Source organism: Cryptomeria japonica, chromosome 10 (genome assembly GCF_030272615.1).
Source record: "Cryptomeria japonica chromosome 10, Sugi_1.0, whole genome shotgun sequence".
Lineage (NCBI taxonomy): Eukaryota > Viridiplantae > Streptophyta > Pinopsida > Cupressales > Cupressaceae > Cryptomeria > Cryptomeria japonica.
The window spans coordinates 409,310,826-409,324,922 of NC_081414.1; positions in this window are offsets into that span (position 1 = coordinate 409,310,826).

Genomic DNA, 14,097 nt, shown 5'->3' on the forward strand with positions numbered 1-14,097 from the left:
AAATATAATACAATAAATCCATTACATGAACTCGCAAACCAATGATAACCCAAGTCAGCCTGAGATCGAAACAATATTAACCAAACAATAAATCCAACCGATAACGCATCGAGAGAATCCACCAACATGCTACATAAACCGGTCCATAACCTAGGAGAATAACACAGAATATCACCAGACTTAAAATAGGTCACCATAAGCCAAATGCAATACCACCGATCAACTGGAACACGAACTTGAGAACCATCTGCATCCTAAGAACCTTCTAGAAGCCGCACCAACACCACTTATTGAATCCATCAAAAGATCTTCAACAAAGCTCTACCGGTAAAACCCTTACCAGTAACCAAAAGGCTTACTATAACATATGATAGCTTCCAGATCACCAAATCTCATAACAAATGTGACACGCACATGAATGATCAAACCAAACCAATTCCACCAAACTGAACGTACTGGAGAATGTCGGAGATGGTCTCCAAATCAACATCACAATCCAACCACTCTACCTGAACCTGGTAGACAACCAAACAAGCTAGTGTTGACATCAATGCAACACAATCAATTCCTTCAAATTGCCAACATCTTTCTAGTCTGAATTGTTGTTGTTGAGTATTCTTGTGAGTTAGCGTGTTGATTGATGAAGATTTGAATAAGTGGTGTTGGTGCATCTATTGTGGATGGTTCGAACATGCTTGTTAGTGTTTCCTGATCATATTCTATTTGTTTTTGTGGTCTGCATTGATCCTTGTGTGTGGTAATGGTGATTTTGTTGATCTGGTGATATTCTTCGTGTTATGCGGTATTCTTGGTGGTGTAACGCGTTGTGCTTGATCTTAGCAAGATTTTTTGTTCTGATGCATGTTTGGAGATTTGTTTGAGATCCATGCTATGTCATCTATGATCTTATATTGGTCCAATGGTTGATTTATATACCGTGTGATGTAATTTTGTAATTTAGGGTTGAGGGTTTGGCCAACCTTGTAGTTAAGGTTGATGAATTATATATATAGGTGGAATAGTCATGTAATTTGGGTGTTGATGTTGTGTCTGCATTATCAGAGAGAGGTGTATGTGTGCATAAGAGAATTTATCCTTCGGTGTGGTGTATTGAGCAGAGATTGTTGCAAGGCAGACATGTGTGCTTAACAAAAACTATCATCAGGCATAAGAAGATGTTATATTTGTAGTTCATGTAATCCGAATTGTATTCTAATCATTATTGTAAGGTATTGAACCTTCCCTAAGGGTTGGAGTTGTCTGGGTCATCTTATTTTGAGCAGTGTGCCTGAATTCATGTGTATTCCCCATTGTAATATTTACACATACTACTATAGAATATCATCTTATTGTGGGTAGGTTCCCACTGTTTTTTTTCCTTAATCGGGTTTTCCACATCAAAATCTTGGTGTAATGTGTATTGGTGTTGTTATATTTATCTTTATTCTTGAGATACAATTGTTTAGATTTGAGATTATGCTTAAATTGTATAATCCGGTGAAAATTGATTCAACCCCCCCCCCCCCCCTCAATTTTCCTTCTTAGTTGATGCTAACAAACTCTTCTAAAAATATCTTGTCTTGATCACATTTCACTTTCAATCTTGATATTTGGGAATTTTCCTTCTTGAAACATTTTTGTATTTCATCCCCATGTTTCGGAATTCACCTTGTGTTGTCCCTAAGACATCTTCATCTTCACATTGTTGTTGTAGTGTATTCCACATAGTAGAGTCCTCGTGTTGATCAAGGCAATGCAAATTCCTTCCTTGTAGAACAATGTTGTCTCATCCATATTGCATCTTTGAATTTGTGATGATTTTTCTCCTTGACTTCATCATTGAAATGCGAATCTTGTTTTGGAATTCCTTGCAAGGCGTTTTAGGTCATTCATCTTCCTTGTTGTGAATTTGTTGACCTTTCATCTTCTATTGGAGATTCCTTCCATGTATCCACTTTTATAACTTGAACACTTTGGTTCCTCCATGTGATTGAGTCTTCATTTTACCTTTTGCCCTAGCTTCAAACTTGACAGGGAACACATATGGAGTCAAGAATAATAAAATAAAATTCAAACTTTTCATGAAAAAAAAATAATACTCCATTGGAAATGATAATTTCACCGGCAATCTGAATTTGAGGGCCTGCAAATGGAATTCTATATGTTTGATTCCACCTTTCTAGTTATGATCCCCTTTGATTGGTTTTTTATTTTTATCATATCTGCACTAAATTCGCACTAAGTCTACCGTTACAAGTTCACACTAATTTGGAAGGTGATTGTTTGGAACACTAATAAAACTAACCTTAAGTTTGTTGGTAATTTTTTCTCTGCTCTACTAATTATTATTTACCTTGAATCAAACTTGATTGTTTCTTAAATGAATGAATTTGACCTCCTCTTTATACCATTCCTCGCACTCTAAATTCACATCCATCCCATTAGGCCTACTAGGTTTTATTAATCATTTGTTTTGCCTATTAAATTTGCATTTCCCTTCAATGAGGGAAGACTTAGAGCCTCATTCCCTTGGGCGGGTTTGAGAGGGGTCAAATGGATAAAGCAAGTCCCATTTTAGGCCTCCATAAGGACAATGTTAGGCACTAAATTTATGTTCTCTTGGATTGTTGAGTCAACTTCATGCATTCCTGATCAAGTCATTGTAATGAATGGGTATAAGTATAGGATGAACACTTCACCAAAAGACATCCCAATTTATACTTGCACCAATTAATTCCCTATGCTCTCCTATATAAATCTTAGACCTACCTTTTAGGATTTTTTACTTTGATTTTAAAGGATTGATTGTTGGGTGCATTTTCTTGATGTGAAGAAACATATTTAAGGTAGGAAATCAATTTGTATAGGGACTATGATGAGTGGTGAATCAATGACCATAGCTACTAGACTCTAGGTGAGTTTAGGAAGCATGAAAAGATAAAATCCTTAGGTGGGGTTAGAAGGTTGTAATGTACCCTTCTCATTGACGACCTTCCAGTGGTCCATTAGCCTATTCCTGAGACCCGTAGGCTAGGTGGAATGAAGAATGAGGGTCCAACATTGATGAAGCGAGGACTTACTATTTTTAGCAAGTCAGGGGATGGCTATTTTGGTGACACGGTCCTACTGAGCTCTCCATGCTCTATCTCTGGGCGCGGAGATCATGCTCTTCAAAGCATTAGTTCTTGACTTACTATTTTTAGTAAGTGGTAGTATGGCATAATTCTATTTTTGGCAGTGGACATGGTTTTGATCTTGCAGCAGCTCAGTGGTCTTCCTGGCTCAGTTTCATCCTAGTTTTGACAAGAAATCAGTACGGGAGTCATATGTGATGCAATTAAATATTATTTCCTTATCCTAAGGTTTAATATTTAAATTATGTTGATTATTTGCTACTGATTTTTGGAATTGGGGATTAATGTCTATTATCTCCTAAGTTTGGCGAAATTCATGTGTATTAAGGGATGTCAAAATTACTTAGAGGAGTATTATTTTTATATTGCATCTCTAATATTCGCCAAAGTGGTTAACGTGGGTCCATGTCTTTGGTGTGGGGTTTGACTCTTGAATATGGCGCTACACTTGGGTCCACATGAAGGTGCAATGAAATGCAAATGAAGGAAGTGGATTTTGGGGAATTTGCATTTGAATTTGGTTGTTGAGAAGTTATAAATAAGAGAATTGGGCTCTCATTTGAGGTATCTTGAAAAATTATAATGTTATGATGTCAGTTTGGCGACAAAACTTAAGGCTTCGGAGTGCATCTCCCTAGTGCTTCCCGGTTTCGTACTTGAAATACAATACCTAGTTGTGCATTGTATTCTTCTACATTCTTAGAGCTTGCCATAGACTTGTTTGGTGTTGGAGTGATTCTAGAGACTTGTTGGTTTGCCTGTAGCTGAAGTACCTTTTCGATCATACCTCTTTGCTAAAGCGACTAACGATTATGGGTATCATCTCCTTCTTCCTTCCCAACAATGGCGATAAACTTTGTGAGTTTACAACATGTTTGTTTGAGTTTTGAATTTATTATGCTAAATCAAAATTCCTAGGTATAGCGTGGGTTTATGTTTCTACATTGGGATGCGTGCAAATTTAATAAGGGGTTGTTTGGGGTGTGGTTTTGATTGGTTGTCATTGCAAATGATATATGGTGGGTTTGGGACTGGTTTGAATTGGTTCGGATGTATAATGAGGGAGTTATGAACATTTTAGCAATTCCATAGGCTGTTGATTTGTAATTCCAGCCTGCAGTTTGGTTGTAGCAGAAATTCATGTTCTTATTGTGATAATCTGCACTTCTCTCCTTCTCTTATATCTATTATTGTAAGGTTAAGTAGTAGTACTACTAACCAGTTCTGTTTGTAACTCTCACCCCACTGAAAAAGTGGAAGAGGCTAGCTTGCCACCTAATATAAAGCATCTTAGTAGTTTTTCAATCCTCCCACCGCATAAGTAGTCGATTGATAGCTATGTGTAATGGTCCTCCCACTGCATAAGCGGTCGAGTTGAGGTTATTATGCAATTGCAGTCCTCCCACTGAAATATTGTGGTTGAGTGATTCTTGTTTTGTGTATCTCACTTGGCTGGTTTACCGCCAAGTTTCCTTGTTCTCTCGCTGGATAAGCGGAAGGGGTTGGTTTGCTGCCCAAGCATTGCATTATGTTTCAGTTTATGTTTTCTAACCTTAATGGGTTAATTTCTTATTGATGTTATTGTTGGCCTTAAAAATAAAATAAAAAAAATAACTGGGATATTACAGTGGTATCAGAGCTGGTTTCCTACCAGCCTGTGAGAGTCAGTGTGTTCAAAAGTCTCCATGAGTGACAGAGACGTCAGATACTACAACAGAGAGCAGAAGAGACAGCAGTTTCAGATTCCTATAGTGCTAGAAGAGGACACATTTTCAGAAGTACTGAGAAACAGAGGGAAGGATCTAGATACCTCAGATTCAGTGGATTCAATGGTAGATAAGACTACATAACCAAATGAGGCACCCGATAAGAAGGCATAGAGACAATTCAATGCTATGATGGACATGATGTCTCTACTACTGGCCAAGCTCAACCAGAATGTTGTTGGGGTCCCTAATCAGCCCAACAATGGACCAGAAGCCATTACTTCTAACGCTCCTGTAGGCAATGGAAATGGGAGTAACAATGGAGGTTCAGCTCCAAGGCCTTTACAACCTGTATTTCTACCAAGAGAAGTACAACAAGTTGAAAGACAGATACCCACAGCTGATGAAATAAGAAACAACTACATGGAGTATGCTTCTCTTCCTGTTGAGATCCAAGATATCCTAACTTTGGATCAGTTTATGAATCAGAAAATGAAGAGAGGAATGAGGAATGGCTATAAGTCTGCTATCCCAAGAGATTATCAGCAAGCTCTTGGAAGAGTGACCTTAGCACACTTTGATGGAAGCACTAAGAGTACAACTAGAGCATGGGTACAGAAGAAGGACAATTACTTGTCCTTGAGGCCTATGCCCGAGGAGGATGCCATCAAGTTTTCTACCTTGCACTTGGATGGAGTGGCCCATGAATGGTGGTACCATGGGTTGGTCACCCTTGGTCATAACTTAATCACCGCCTATGTTGATTTCACCAACAAGCTGATTGAGAGATTTGACACCAGGGATCCAGAGGTGAAGTTTAGAGAACTTGCATAACTCAGGCAGTAAGGTTCATTGCACACTTACGTGACTGAATTCCAAAACCTGTCAATCACGGTGAGTAGCATCTCATAGAAGCGGTTGGTTGTCATTTTCACTAAAGGACTTGAGGAACCTTTGAGAGGATGGGTCAAAGCTTTTGATCTGCCCACCCTGGTAGAAGCTATTAAAAAATCTAGAAGTATGGAGTTGGCTGCCCCAAAGAGTAAAATTCAGTCCAAGCCTTTTCCATTCAAAAAGGATAAGAAGAAGTTCACAAATCAGACCAAGAGGTTCCCTCCTCAAATGGATGATGAGCTCCGTCAAGAGCTCCGGAGGAAGAATCTTTGATACTCTTGCAGAGAACCTTGGTCCCCTGGACATAAGTGTCATGGAAAGGGGAATTTGTATCAGATGGAGTGCTATTCTATAGATGGATCACATTCTGAAATTTCAAAACAACAAACTGAAGTGGAGGATAACGAGTATGAAGAGGCTCCTGAAGGGCCTGAATTTGGGTCAGAAGATAGAGGAGTGGTTGCTCAACTCTCGAGAATTCACAAAAATGAATCCTTCAGAGTTTGAGGTGTGATTGGAGAGCATCGTGTCATTGCTCTCATTGACACAGGTGCAACACACAACTTCATTGATGAGAGGATTGTTGCAAAAAAGGGACTAGCGGCAGAGGAAGTTGAGGGCTTCAAAGTCATGGTAGCAGATGGCTCCACTATATCCTGTAATCGAATGATTTCCAACATGTCTCTGAAGTTGGGGAATCATGAAATCAGAGATGATTTCTTTGTGGTGAGCATTGGAGGGACTGATGATACAGTCCTCAGGATTCAATGGCTGAGGTCTCTTGGTGAGATCACACTAAACCTACAAACCATGGAGCTAAAATTCATGTCTGAAGGGAAGAAGGTAGTGTTGAGAGGAATTTCACATGGGGGACTTAAAGTGGTATCCTTGAAAAGAATGGAAAGGCTAATCCGCCATAATCAGGTGGAGTGGGCAGCAGAGTGTTTGATAATGTCTTCCAATCCATTGGTAGATAAGGGCAGTTATTCCTCAGATATTCCAGCAATGATCAAGGATAGAAGCAAGATCATGGTCATGCCCTCAAAACCACAAAAAGAGAATAGGAACTATCCTGAAGAAATTCAAGCTTTGATAACAAAGAGAAGCAAGGTGTTTGAAAACCCACCTCCTAGCAGACCTCCTGAAAGTGGTGTCGAACACATTATCGAGCTTGAAGAAGGAGCTAAGCCATTCATCACTACTCCTTATCGATATCCTAAGAAGCAGAAGGATGAGATTGAGAAAGCAATTCAGGAATTGCTTGACATGGGTTACATACGGCCTAGCAAAATCCCCTTTGCTTCGGCTGTTGTTTTGGTAAGAAAGAAGGATGGGACCATGCGCATGTGTGTGGATTACAGAGCCCTCAATCAGAAAACCATCAAGAATCGGTATCCTATTCTGAGAATTTATGAGCTCATTGATGAGCTACATGGGGCAGTGTTCTTTTCCAAGATTGACCTCAAGTCGGGGTACCATCAGATTAGAATGAGAGCATCGGATGTGGAGAAGACTACTTTCAAATGCCACTTTGGGCATTTTGAGTTCCTAGTCATGCCCTTTGGCTTGACTAATGCTCCAGCTACATTTCAGTCATGCATGAACAGAATCTTCCAAGAATAGCTAAGGAAGTTTGTTTTGATATTCTTTGATGACATACTTATATTCAACAAGTCTTGGAAAGAACATTTACATCAGTTGGATGAAGTGTTGAGCATATTGGAATCTGAATCCCTGTTTGCCAAGGAGTCCAAATGTGAGTTTGGGATGGAAGAGTTGCTCTACCTAGGTCACATTATCAGTAGCAGTGGTGTGAAGGTGGATCCTGAAAAGATTAGAGCCATCATTGATTGGCCTACTCCCGAAAACATAACACATTTGAGGAGATTTTTGGGATTGTGTGGATTTTATCGGAGGTTTGTGAAGGGAAATTCACAATTGGCAGCCCCCCTCACAGATCTTATGAAGAAAGGAGCTTTTGAATGGTCTGAAAAGGCACAGACAATATTTGAGCAGTTTAAAAGGATCATGAGTTCCTGCCCTGTCTTAGCATTGTTTGATTTCACCAAGCCATTTGAGCTACAGTGTGATGCATCTGAAGAAGGTGTTGGTGCGGTCCTCCTGCAAGATAAGCATCCTATAGTCTTTGAGAGCAAGAAATTGAGAGGTCTTGAGAGACTGTATTCAATTATGACAAGGAAATGCTTGCCATTATGCATGCCCTTGCGAATTTTAGGCGGTATCTGGTGGGGAGTAAAATCATTGTTAAGACTAATCACAATAGTCTTAAACACTTCATGCATCAGAAAGATTTGAATGAGAGACAACAGAAATGGGTGAGTAAGATGCAGGCTTACGATTTTGATATTGAGTATGTTAAGGGGAAAAACAATGTTGTGGTAGATGCCTTGTCCAGAAGACCCCATTTAAGCTCACTTTACGAGCTTACTGCTGATTAGAGGGAGTTGTTGCTTGTTGATTATGCCAAAAATCAGTTTGAAACTAGCCTTATAGAAGGTACTTTTTATGATTAAAGGTACAAACTGGTTGAGGGATTGATACCGTACAAGGGAAGAATCTTCATTGTAGCTGAATCTAAGTTAAAAGAGAAGATTTTGAAGACTTTCCATGACATCCCCCTTGCTGGTCACCAAGGTTATTTCAAAACATACAGGCAGATCCGAGAGAGATTCTCTTGGAAGGGACTTAAAAGTGATGTTTTGAAGTATATTAAGGAGTGTCATACATGTCAGAGGAACAAAGATGAGCAAACTCTACCAGTTGGTTTGTTACAACCCTTGCCTATTCCCAGTCAAAAATGGGAAAGTATTTCCATGGATTTCATCACGGGGTTGCCTCAGGCTCAAGGGAAGGATAGTATGTATGTGGTGGTGGACAACCTAACAAATTTTGCTCATTTCTTCGCCATTGCCAGCTCTTTTATAGCAGCACAAGTTGTTGAAGTGTTCTTTCGGGAGGTGTTCAGATTACATGGTTTACTGAAGAACATTGTGAGTGATAGGGACAAAAAGTTCCTAAGTGCTTTTTGGCAGGAGATTTTCAAATTGTGTGGTACTGTGCTCACTCCAAGCACCAGTTATCACCCTCAAACTAATGGGTAGACCGAGATAGTCAATAAGTGATTGGAAGGTTATCTTAGAAACTATGTCTCGGAGCAGCAGAATACATGGGTGAGATGGCTTCACCTAGGGGAATATTGTTACAATTCCTCCTATCACATGTCCATCTGGATGTCACCATTCATGGAACTATATGGTTATGAAGCTCCTAGCTTCGTGAACTTGGTATTTGGTAATAGCAAAACCCCTCAGGCAAAAGATATGATGCAGCAGAGTCGGGATATTCTGAGGATTCTGAGGGACAATCTCCAGCATGCAAAGAATCAATATAAGTTGTATGTTGATCAACAGTGAATTGAGTGCACCTTTGAGGTGGGCGACATGGTTTATTTGAGGCTCCAGCCATACAAACAGTCTACTCTCAAGAAGAGTGGGGTTGAGAAGTTGAAGCCACGATTCTATGGGCCTTTCAGAGTCAACAGAAGAGTTAGAGAAGTGGCGTATGAGTTGGAATTGCCAACAAGCAGCAGGATCCATAATGTATTTCATGTGTCTCGCCTTAAGAAGGCTCTGGGACATAATGTTGTTGCTTCAGCTGAGTTACCTCTGCTTGATGGGGAGGGAGAGTTGGTTTTGGTTCTGGAATCTATCCTTGAATTCAGGGAACGATCTTTGAGGAGAAGAGTGATCAGGGAATACTTGATCAAATGGAAGAATCTACCAGCAGAGGATGCTACATGGGAAAATGAGGAGATTTTACTGCATCTAGCCTTACAGTTGCTTGAGGACAAGCAATTTTGGGGAGGGTGGACTGTAATGTCCCCTTCTCATTGATGACCTTCCAGTGGTCCATTAGCCTATTCCTGAGACCTGTAGGCTAGGTGGAATGAAGAATGAGGGTCTAGCATTGATGAAGCGAGGACTTACTATTTTTAGTAAGTCAGGGGATGGCTATTCTGGTGACACTGTCCTATTGAGCTCTCCATGCTCTATCTCTAGGCGCAGAGATCATGCTTTTCAGAGCATTAGTTCTTGACTTACTATTTTTAGTGAATGGCAGTATGGCATAATTCTATTTTTGGCAGTGGACAGGGTCCTGATCCTGCAGCAGCTCAGTGGTCTTCCTGGCTCAGTTTCATCCTAGTTTTGACAGGAAATCGGTACAAGAGTAACATGTGATGCAATTAAATATTATTTCCTTATCCTAAGGTTTAATATTTAAATTATGTTGATTATTTGCTACTGATTTTTGGAATTGGGGATTAATGTCTATTATCTCCTAAGTTTGGTGAAATTCATGTGTATTAAGGTATGTCGAAATTACCTAAAGGAGTATTATTTTTATATTGCATCTCTAATATTCACCAAAGTGGTTAACATGGGTCCATGTCTTTGGCGTGGGGTTTGACTCTTGAATATGGTGCTACACTTGGGTCCACATGAAGGTGAAATGAAATGCAAACGAAGGAAGTGGATTTTGGGGAATTTGCATTTGAATTTGGTTGTTGAGAAGTTATAAATAAGAGCATTCGGATCTCATTTGAGGTATCTTGAAAAATTATAATGTTATGCTGCCAGTTTGGCGACAGAACTTAAGGCTTCAGAGTGCATCTCCCTAGTGCTTCCCGGTTTCGTACTTGAAATACAATACCTAGTTGCACATTCTATTCTTCTACATTCTCAGGGCTTGCCATAGACTTGTTTGGTGTAGGAGTGATTTTGGAGACTTGTTGGTTTGCCTGTAGCTGAAGTACCTTTTCGATCATACCTCTCTGCTGAAGCGACTGACGATTATAGGTATCATCTCCTTCTTCCTTCCCAGCACTGGCGATAAACTTTGTGAGTTTACATGTTTATTTGAGTTTTGAATTTATTATGCTAAATCAAAATTCCTAGGTATAGCGTGGGTTTCTGTTTTTGCATTGGGATGCATGCAAATTTAATAAGGGGTTGTTTGGGGTGTGGTTTTGATTGGTTGTCATTGCACATGATATATGGTGGGTTTGGGACTAGTTTGAATTGATTCGGATGTATAATGAGGGAGTTATGAACATTTTAACAATTCCATAGGTTGTTGATTTGTAATTCCAGCCTGCAGTTTGGTTGTAGCAGAAATTCATGGTCTTATTGTGATAATCTGCACTTCTCTCCTTCTCTTATATCTATTATTGTAAAGTTAAGTAGTAGTACTACTAACCAATTTTGTTTGTAACTCTCACCCCACTGAAAAAGTGGAAGAGGTTGGCTTGCCGCCTAATATCAAGCAACTTAGTAGTTTTTAGTCCTCCCACTGCATAAGTGGTCAAGTGATAGCTATGTGTAATGGTCCTCCCACTGCATAAGCGGTTGAGTTGAGGTTATTATGTAATTGCAGTCCTCCCGCTGAAATATTGCGATTGAGTGATTCTTATTTTGTGTATCTCACTTGGCTGGTTTACCACCAAGTTTCCTTGTTCTCTCGCTGGATAAGCGGAAGGGGTTGGCTTGCCGCCCAAGCATTGCATTATGTTTCCATTTTCTTTAGCTAATGATCCCCTCAACACCGTATGCTCTCACCTTCCCACATTGGGCACTTGGTGATCAGAAAGTGGAAGGGTTACTTTCCAGTATGGTTTCAGTTTATGTTTTCTAACCTTAACGGGTTAATTTCTTGTTGATGTTATTGCTGGCCTTAAAAAAAAAAATTTTAAAATAACTGGGATATTACAAAGGTATACAAGGACAAGGATTGATATAGGTTAGGTTTTAGAGATGCCAAGGGACAATGAGTGATGAGGGACTTTAAGAGATAGGTGCACTTTAGGTGTCCTTGAGGACAATACACTAATGCAAATCCATGTTAAGATAATCAAACCTTGGGCATGTTGGGAATTAGTTTTTACTTAGGTGTTAGGAATATTGTATCATAGGATGCATATAATAATTATGCATAAAATAAATAGGTTTGTTATACTTTTTTATATACATTATAGTATGAATAGTATGAATGTTTGTTAGTAATGAGTTGTTAAAACAACTCAATATATTTAGGAGGCATTCAAGGAGGTTTCCTATAATATAAGATACATAATCCTATATATATGTAATATGTATTGAATGAAAAACTTGTTAATGGGTCTCTCGGGGTTGATCCTCTTGAAAACCAGAGGCAAAATATTAAATGGAATCCTCCTGACACAAATTAGATTAAAGTGAACTTTGATGGCGCAACTAGGGGTAATCCAGGTAGATCAGGTGCAAGTTGTGTTGCCTGAAATCATTAAGGTGTGATTGTAGCTAAGTGTGGTTTGGGTCTAGGTGTAACAACCAATAATTTGGCAAAAACTAAAGCAACACTATTAGTTGTCAAATGGCTAAACGACTTGGAGTGAATTGAATCAATTGGAAGGTGATTCCAAAATCATCACACAAGCAATTGCAAAAGGGGAAGCCATCCATTGGCAAATTGACAAGATTATTAAGGCTATCAATAAAATGCTTAAGGAATTCCTACAGTTCAAAATCTCACACACTTTAAGGGAGGTGAATGTGGAGGTATATATCCAAGTAAAAGGGGGCAGTGGATTTCAATCAAGGAGAAGTGAAATGGTTTAATGCAGGGTCGACTAAGGAAGTACATCAATGAATTGAACAATCAGGTCGAATTGTCTAGATGGTACTCTACCAACATGTGTGCAAGTACAGTGAACTCAATTGTTGTATGGGGTAGGTGGTAGAGATGCAGAATAAACATCATGTGGTCGAGAAGGATGACAACAAGAAGGAATGATTTGTTTGTGCAAGCGAGGACATTGGAGTAATGAGTTCAACAGTCAATAAATCTCCAACTTGAGCACAATCTAGTTGGGCTAGAAAAGTTGCCATTTCGTGCCCATTGCCAATTTGGCAGGGGCATTAATGAAAATTGGGAAGGCAAACAGCATATAAACCAAGCAAGAGGCAAGTATCATTTACAAACCAATCGTCGAAAGGATGTTGAAGGTAGTGTTGCAGAGCACAGTGGTAAAATGGAGACAAATTTTTCCCTGAGAATGTACAAGCAACAAGTAGCCTTTTGGGGGGAGTATCTTAGATGAGCAACTGGTCAATTTGTTGGTATTTGAAGAGAAGGCATTCATTACTAGGGTCAATATTTTGCTGGGACTAGAGTATCTCGAAGGGGGCTTTAGATACCGCACCAATTCAAATATTGTTGCCTTATACCTAGTATGGTGTCTGGAGTTAGAACCATGTCGGTCAGCAGAAGTAATCATGAACAAGAGCATGAAGAATGAATGGTTAGGTGGGATGGAGGATATCCTTGCATTGGTTTGCAACATGGAGGGATTTGTATGCCCAGATGGGGTATGGATTCACGTGAGTGAATTTTCTCCCCCACTATGTCCCTTCTTACTATGGAGTGCTACAAGAAACAAAGAAGTGAGGCGAGCCTTGAGACAGATAGGGATGAATGGAATCAAACAGTATATCACTTCTACATATGCTTGTGAGGCATGGATGGAGATTGCAAAGTGGGGACCCAATGAAGAATTTTGAGTGTCAAAGGCTTGGATGGCTCCACCACGAAGGAAGTGAGGTCGATCATCTGATCATCTGGAAGAGGTAGGTCAAGAAGGAGCCGTGTGATATTGTTGGGAGAGGGTTAGGGTGGTGACATAGATCCAGAGGAGGTGATGTAGAATGAGGAAAGGGAGGTGGAAGAGGACGAAATGGGTAAGGTGGTGGAAAAGGAGGGGTAGTTAAGGCCATATGAGAGCATGAATTTTTTGAACTAAGTAATTATTGTTATGTTTGGGGGCATTGAAGGTGGTGTTTGTCGAGTCAGGAGGGGGGATTTTTCATCTATCAATTTGCTTGTATGTAATGCTAGGGATGGAAATCACCTATTTTTTGAAAATGGCCTGGAATTAGATAGTATAAGTTTTTCTGAATCAATATGATATCCGTTTTATCGATCAAGAAATTATATGTATTGAATGAAAAAGATGAAGCACATATATCCTATTTTTAATTATTGCAGCTTTTGTCTATCACTCGCATTAATTTCTATATGATATCAAAACAAGGTTTGTTGCAGCTCCATCCTATTAGTCAACCTGCATTGGTTGTGTGAATGAGATACATTTTCCTAGTCCAATTTACTTTGAAAGGCAAGCATCCCAATTATTAAAATCTCTTTGTTAAGTTTTAGTGTTTTGCATGGCTGTGTAAGGTTTAGGCATTTCCTTATTGAACCGGCCTATTATTTGGGCGCTTTCCTCTATGCTTTCTATCTAATCTTAG